Genomic DNA, 9088 nt, shown 5'->3' with positions numbered 1-9088 from the left:
CTAGTTGCTTGTTTTCCTCCAGAACTAGGTACAGAGTAGGCAGATAAATGTGGGTTTAAGCAATAACTGTGCCAGATCAGATGAGAGAAGCAGGAAGAAAAAAAAAAAAAAAAAAAAAAGACATGGAGGGTGAGAGGGCAGACAGCAGAAGCAAGAAAAACTACAATCCTGCAGCCTGTGGAACAAAAACCACATTTACAGAAAGATAGACAAGATGAAAAGGCAGAGGGCTATATACCAGATGAAGGAACAAGAAAAAACCCCAGAAAAACAATTCAGTGAAGTGGAGATAGGCAACCTTCCAGAAAAAGAATTCAGAATAATGATAGTGAAGATGATCCAGGACCTCGGAATAAGAATGGAGACAAAGACCGAGAAGATGCAAGAAATGTTTAACAAAGACCTAGAAGAATTAAAGAACAAACAAACAGAGATGACCAATACAATAACTGAAATGAAAACTACACTAGAAGGAATCAATAGCAGAAAAACTGAAGCAGAAGAACGGATAAGTGACCTGGAAGACAGAATGGTGGAATTCACTGCTGTGGAACAGACTAAAGAAAAAAGAATGAAAAGAAATGAAGACAGCCTAAGAGACCTCTGGGACAACATTAAACGCAACAACATTCGCATTATAGGGGTCCCAGAAGGAGAAGAGAGAGAGAAAGGACCAGAGAAAATATTTGAAGAGATTATAGTCGAAAACTTCCCTACAATGGGAAAGGAAATAGCCACCCAAGTTCAGGAAGCGCAGAGAGTCCCATACAGGATAATCCCAAGGAGAAACACGCCAAGACACATAGTAATCAAAGTGGCAAAAATTAAAGACAAAGAAAAATTATTGAAAGCAGCAAGGGAAAAACGACAAATAACATACAAGGGAACTCCCATAAGGTTAACAGCTGATTTCTCAGCAGAAACTCTACAAGCCAGAAGGGAGTGGCATGATATACTTAAAGTGATGAAAGGGAAGAACCTACAACCAAGATTACTCTACCCGGCAAGGATCTCATTTAGATTGGATGGAGAAATCAAAAGCTTTACAGACAAGCAAAAGCTAAGAGAATTCAGCACCACCAAACCAGCTCTACAACAAGTGCTAAAGGAACTTCTCTAAGTGGGAAACACAAGAGAAGAAAAGGACCTACAAAAACAAACCCAAAACAATTAAGAAAATGGTCATAGGAACATACATATCGATAATTACCATAAACGTGAATGGATTAAATGCTCCAACCAAAAGACACAGGCTTGCTGAATGGATACAAAAACAAGACCCATACATATGCTGTCAACAAGAGACCCACTTCAGACCTAGGGACACATACAGACTGAAAGTGAGGGGATGGAAAAAGATATTCCATGCAAATGGAAATTAAAAGAAAGCTGGAGTAGCTATACTCATATCAGATAAAATAGACTTTAAAATAAAGAATGTTACAAGAGACAAGGAAGGACACTACATAATGATCCAGGGATCAATCCAAGAAGAAGATATAACAATTATAAATATATATGCACCCAACATAGGAGCACCTCAGTACATAAGGCGACTGCTAACAGCTATAAAAGAGGAAATTGACAGTAACACAATCATAGTGGGGAACTTTAAATATATTTATTTATTTATTTTGGCTGTGTTGGGTCTTCGTTTCTCTGCGAGGGCTTTCTCCAGTTGCGGCGAGCGGGGTCCTCTCTTCATCACGGTGTGCGGGCCTTTCACTGTCGCGGCCTCTCCCATTGCAGAGCACAGGCTCCAGACGTGCAGGCTCAGTAGTTGTGGCTCACGGGCCTAGCCGCTCCGCGGCATGTGGGATCTTCCCGGACCGGGACACGAACCCATGTCCCCTGCATTGGCAGGCGGACTCCCAACCACTGCGCCACCAGGGAAGCCCAATAGTGGGGGACTTTAACACCTCACTTACACCAATGGACAGATCATCCAAAATGAAAATAAATAAGGAAACAGAAGCTTTAAATGACACAATAGACCAGATAGATTTAATTGATATTTATAGGACATTCCATCCAAAAACAGCAGATTACACGTTCTTCTCAAGTGCACACGGAACATTCTCCAGGATAGATCACGTCTTGGGTCACAAATCAAGCCTCAGTAAATTTAAGAAAATTGAAATCATATCAAACATCTTTTCTGACCACAATGCTATGAGATTAGAAATGAATTACAGGGAAAAAAACGTAAAACACACAAAGACATGGAGGCTAAACAATACGTTACTAAATAACCAAGACATCACTGAAGAAATCAAAGAGGAAATCAAAAAATACCTAGAGGCAAATGCCAATGAAAACACGACGACCCAAGACCTATGGGATGCAGCAAAGGCAGTTCTAAGAGGGAAGTTTATAGCTATACAAGCCTAACAAAAGAAACAAGAAAAATCTCAAGGAAACAATCTAACCTTACACCTAAAGAAACTAGAGAAAGAAGAACAAACAAAACCCAAAGTTAGCAGAAGGAAAGACATCATAAAGATCAGAGCGGAAATAAATGAAATAGAAACAAAACAATAGCAAAGATCAATAAAACTAAAAGCTGGTTCTTTGAGAAGATAAACAAAATTGATAAGCCATTAGCCAGACTCATCAAGAAAAAGAGGGAGAGGACTCAAATCAATAAGATCAGAAATGAAAAAGGAGAAGTTGACAACAGACACCGCAGAAATACAAAGCATCCTAAGAAACTACTACAAGCAACTTTATGCCAATAAAATGGACAACCTGGAAGAAATGGACAAATTCTTACAAAGGTATCACCTTCCAAGACTGAACCAGGAAGAAACAGAAAATATGAACAGACCAATCACAAGTAATGAAATTGAAACTGTGATTAAAAATCTTCCAACAAACAAAAGTCCAGGACCAGATGGCTTCACAGGTGGATTCTATCAAACATTTAGAGAAGAGCTAACACCTATCCTTCTCAAACTCTTCCAAAAAATTGCAGAGGAAGGAACACTCCCAAACTCATTCTATGAGGCCACCATCACCCTGATCCCCAAACCAGACAAAGACACTACAAAAAAAGAAAATTACAGACCAATAGCACTGATGAATATAGATGCAAAAATCCTCAACAAAATACTAGCAAAGAGAATCCAACAACACATTAAAAGGATCATACACCACGATCAAGTGGGATTTATCCCAGGGATGCAAGGATTCTTCAATATACGCAAAATGTGATACACCATATTAACAAGTTGAAGAAGAAAAACCATATGATCATCTCAATAGATGCAGAAAAAGCTTTTGACAAAATTCAACACCCATTTATGATAAAAACTCTCCAGAAAGTGGGCATAGAGGGAACCTACCTCAACATAATAAAGGCCATATATGACAAACCCACAGCAAACATCATTCATGGTGAAAAACTGAAAGCATTTCCTCTAAGATCAGGAACGAGACAAGGATGTCCACTCTCACCACTATTATTCAACATAGTTCTGGAAGTCCTAGCCACGGCAATCAGAGAAGAAAAAGAAATAAAACGAATACAAATTGGAAAGGAAGAAGTAAAACTGTCACTGTTTGCAGATGACATGATACTATACATAGAGAATCCTAAAACTGCCACCAGAAAACTGCTAGAGCTAATTAATGAATATGGTAAAGTTGCAGGATACAAAATTAATGCACAGAAATCTCTTGCATTCCTATACACCGATGATGAAAAATCTGAAAGAGAAATTATGGAAACACTCCCATTTACCATTGCAACAAAAAGAATAAAATACCTAGGAATACACCTACCTAGGGAGACAAAAGACCTGTATGCAGAAAACTATAAGACACTGATGAAAGAAATTAAAGATGATACCAACAGATGGAGAGATATACCATGTTCTTGGATTGGAAGAATCAACATTGTGAAAATGACTATACTACCCAAAGCAATCTACAGATTCAATACAATCCCTATCAAATTACCAATAGCATTTTTTACGGAACTAGAACAAATCATCTTAAAATTTGTATGGAGACACAAAAGACCCCGAATAGCCAAAGCAGTCTTGAGGGAAAAAATCGGAGCTGGAGGAATCAGACTCCCTGACTTCAGACTATACTACAAAGCTACAGTAATCAAGACAATATGGTACTGGCACAAAAACAGAAACATACATCAATGGAACAAGATAGAAAGCCCAGAGATTAACCCACGCACCTATGGTCAACTAATGTATGACAAAGGAGGCAAAGATATACAATGGAGAAAAGACAGTCTCTTCAATAAGTGGTGCTGGGAAAACTGGACAGCTACATGGAAAAGAATGAAATTAGAATACTCCCTAACACCATACACAAAAATAAACTCAAAATGGATTCGAGACCTAAACGTAAGACTGGACACTATAAAACTCTTAGAGGAAAACATAGGAAGAACACTCTTTGACATAAATCACAGCAAGATCTTTTTTGATCCACCTCCTAGAGAAATGGAAATAAAAACAAAAATAAACAAATGGGACCTAATGAAACTTAAAAAAAAAAAAAAGACATGGAGGGTGTGTATAAAGGAGTGATTATGATGATGAAACACAAAGTCAGTACCATAGCATGGCACAAGTACAGAAGGCACTATTTTTATTGTATTTTGCAACACAGAGACCTAGCGTTGACTCTAATGTGGATGAGGAAGAACCTGAGTAAAGGGCCAGTGAATATTTGTGGGTGATTGAATTGGGAGTCCTAATAGGGCTGGAGAATTGTTAAGGTGGGACTGGTAAATTAGAGGCACCCAAAGATAGGAGATGATGGCCATAGAGAAGATATTTGAAATTGAGATTTAGGAGGTGAAATAGATATTGGAAATGAAAGATCTAGGATATGAGAAGGTGTAGCTGAAGTGAGGTGGGGGGTGCTTAGCAAACTACATGCCCTTAACAAACTTCCCATTGAGAATAACTAAAAACAATGAATAAAATATAGAAATATATATATTTTTAAATGCATCAGGGACCTGCTAATAAAGTAAGGCCAAAAGGAATTCTAAGCAAGGCCCAAGTGAGATGACCCAGGCACTGATAATGGCCTTTGCACTGAGGACTTTTGACAAATCAGGGGATCTTGAGATCCAGTGTTCACAGCCTTGTGAAATATGGATGATAGTTGACAAAGCCTAGGTCCAGCCCAAAGAGGGCAGCATAAAAGACAATCCTACATAAAGCTCGAAAGGGTATACTAGAAATAAAATTGCCCCCATTGCAGACAACAATGCAGACATTTGCTTATGTTAAAATTTGGCGCTGGTAAAGGAGAAGAAAAATCTTTCCTGAAAGTTTCTAAGTACAAGCTAGCCCTCACGTGTGAGTTTTGTTGCCAGAGTTGCACTACCTGGGTGGTCTGGAAAACCTTCAAGCTGAGAATTTAGTTTAAAGTGGCCCTCCTTCAGTAGTACCCATGAGCATCTGGCAGAAACACATGCAAATCCTTTTTAAATGAACTCCCTTCTATCTAGGCTTCAAAGAATTCCCATAGAAATATGAATTCACAATTAGAAAAGAAAAGCATCATGAGCGAGACCCAACAAAATAACAAGCAACTCACATCACCCACAAAAAGTCAATCAGGTGTTGGAAATATCAGATAGTATAAAATTTATATACAGTTTATAATGATTAGAGAGCAGAAACTAGGGAGTCATCTGCAGGAGATAAGATTTTTACATAGACATAAAAATACATATTAAAGATGGGGACTTTGCTGGTGTAGTCTTTTTATAGGTTTTATAAACCACTTGAGCCTATTATCAGTCATTTTAGTGTCTGACATGTTTGGAACTATCAGTGCTTTGTTGGTTTATGGCTTAAATTCTTTTTCTGGTCCGTTTCCTTCTTCCCTTCCCCCCACTTTAAAAATTTTCCTACACATAAAAATAGAATTAAGATTTTTTTTAGTAAAATTGATACTTATAAGGTCAATATTTTAAAAATGCATTTCTATATACCAGCAACAAAAAATTAGAACGTGTAATAAAAAGACAGATGCCATTTACAGTAGTATCAAAAATATTAATTACCTAGGAAGAGATTTAACAAAATATGAGTAAGACCTATATACAGAAAATCATAAAATGACTGAGAGAAATCAAAGGAAATTTAAATAAATGGAAAGAGATACTATGTTTATGGGTAGGAAAATTCAATATTATAAAGTTGTCATTGCTTTTCCAATTGATCCATAGATTTCTTTTATTACATTTAAAATCCCAACAAAGTATTTATTTTGACTGGTGGGCATTGAGGAATGGATAGTGGAACTCGGCAAGTTGATTCTCAAGTGTATCAGAACGGACACTGAAAATCAGTTGAGAAAGTATGAGCTATAAATAACTGATGCTGAGACAACTGGGTATTCATATAGAAAAGAAGGTATCTGAACCCCTACCTCACACCACATGCCAAAAATCAGTTCTAGGTGTCTAAAAGACTCAAAATTAGGTAGAGTTTTTAAACTTTTTGAAAGTAATAAAAGAAAATGCCCTTTTCAATTAACGGATGAGAAGAATCTCTGAAGCGAGACAGAAAAGCACAGGGAGTAAAGTAAATTACTATTAAAGTCAATTACATTAAAATGAAGAACTTCTGTTCATCAAGATATACCATAACAGAAGTGAAAAGGTGAGTCACACACTGGGAGAGGGTATTTGCTATACCCATATGACAAAGGGTTAGTATCCAGACCATATAAAAACTATAAGCCATTCAGAAAACTACAACCTAATTTATTTTAAAGGGGAAAAAGATTTGACTGGGCATATCACTGAAGAGAGAACACAAACGGTAAAATAACATATGAAAATATGTTCAACTTCATTTGTAATCAGGGAAATGCAAATTAAAACCACAGTGGCATATTATTTCAATCTCATCAGCTTGACAAAAATTTTTCAATGTGGAATACCAAGAATTAGAGATGTGGAACCACTGAATTCTTATACAGTGTTTGTGGGAGAGTCAATTTATTTCAACCATTTTGGAAGATAATTTGCATTATCTATTAGGTTGAAGGTATGCATGCCTTTTGACTCAGCAATTCTACTCTCTGATGTTTGGCCTAGAGAAACTCTTGTACACATGTAGTGGGCGGTAGGTACAAGATGTTCATAGTAGCATATCTGTAAGAGCAAAAACTAGAAATAACCAAGATATTCACCAACAGTAGAATGCAGTAAAATTCTGGTATATTCATATAATTGAATACTATACAGAAATAAACATGAATAAACTGTAGTTATTTGCAACAACGTGGATGCATCTCAGGAACATGTTATTAAGTGGAAAAAGTATGTCCCAGAAAGACCCATATGGTAAATTCCAATTATATGAAGTTCAAAAGCATGCAAAAATCATATATACATACATATATATGTATATATACATACACAAACAGATGTATATATAGAATGATTAGGAAGGATGGGATTGGAGAGGGACACATAGGGGCTTAAATGTTCTGTGTCTTAAATGGGACAGTAGGTGCACAAGTGATCATGTCCTTGTTACTTTTTTTATCCTTAAACATTTATTTTATAAATATTCTTTTGTATATATCCGATACTTAATAAAATGTCAAGGCTCTTTGGAATTGAGGAGGTAAAAAGAGCTTTATCACAGAATGATTTCATGCTGGAAAGTTAGAAACAACAACAAAGGTCCCCAGTAAAGGTCTGGTTAAATAAATTAAGGTACATCTGTATAACAGAATAGCATCCAGCAATGAAGTGCATACACTGACATGAGATGTTCCTTGTATAGTAGATGAAAGAAGTTACAGAACAGTATGATATCTCATTTACATAAGAAATATAAAAATACACATACATAAGAATATAAAAAGCATTTAGTGAGTACACCAAAAAGTTAACTGTATTGGAATCTGGGTGTTGACTATTAGAATTATATTTAGGTTGTTTTCTCTTGATTTCTTCTCATTTTTTTCTACCAGAAACATATATTACTATTATACCAAAAAAAGTCAGAGAAAGAGTAGCAAAGAATATCTAAGAAACATCAGAAAGAAGAATGTAAATATAAAATATTTGGAAATGACCTTCACAAAATATATTAACATATTATTTGAAGAAAATGGTTACACTTTTATTAGAGTTAAAAATGAGATTTGAAGATAAATGGATTTATCTATCTATCTATCAAGTTTCTGGCTAAAAGGCAATATAATAAAGATTTAACTTCTTTCCCATTTAATTTACAGGATTAAAATAATCCCAAACAAAATCACAATGAAGTTTTTTTTGTTTTTTGTTTTTTGTTTTTAAGGGCAAATCATTCATTTATTGTTTAAAGATTGCACGACAACATCTGAATTTCTGTAGCACAATGTAAATGTTTTACTTTTTTGATAAAGCAGAGTATAATAGAAAAAAACAATTAGTTTCCAGTAATATCTATATTTCTATTCAGAATTAAGTCTTCCACAGACATGTCACCTGGAAACAAAAGCCTGTTACAAAAAGCAAAGCTTCTACAAGAGCGGCTACTTTTCGGGCAGGGAAAGGTTCATCCCTCTAGGGGGATGCTGTGCTACGTAAAATGGCTGCAAGGTCACAGCCTTGAGGGCGCTGGAAGTCTATTCTCCTATTCCACATGAAGTAGTGTGGTGAACTTCAAACGTCCGTTCATCTGCAACCAAGCTGGCAACCTTTAACTGATTCTTGCAAGCAGGTAAAAAATAAATTAAAAGAAATCCCTACACTGATGTTCCTTGATTTACACTGTTAAATCGTTCATTAACATGTAATTCTGGCTAAGAATTACATTTGAGACTCCTTGTTCAGATTTTGGTTAACAGTACAAATCTTTCCGAAATTCAATTTCTTATTAATCAATCATTTGTCAGCTAGGATACATTCAGGCATCAGCTGCAACTACAGAATAGATGCACTGCCTCAGCGCTTTGGAAAGACAGAATCTAGAACACTACTAGCAGACAAAATATCTGTTACTAGACAGCATATGTGCAGTACAGCAAGATAAAAACATATATTCATATGTTGGCTTGTTTAAGCCTCAAGCCCTCAATCCTTTGTTGAAATACA

This window comes from Balaenoptera ricei, chromosome 3, assembly GCF_028023285.1.
Source record: "Balaenoptera ricei isolate mBalRic1 chromosome 3, mBalRic1.hap2, whole genome shotgun sequence".
NCBI classification, from domain to species: domain Eukaryota; kingdom Metazoa; phylum Chordata; class Mammalia; order Artiodactyla; family Balaenopteridae; genus Balaenoptera; species Balaenoptera ricei.
Note: the sequence above shows the minus strand (reverse complement) of the source record.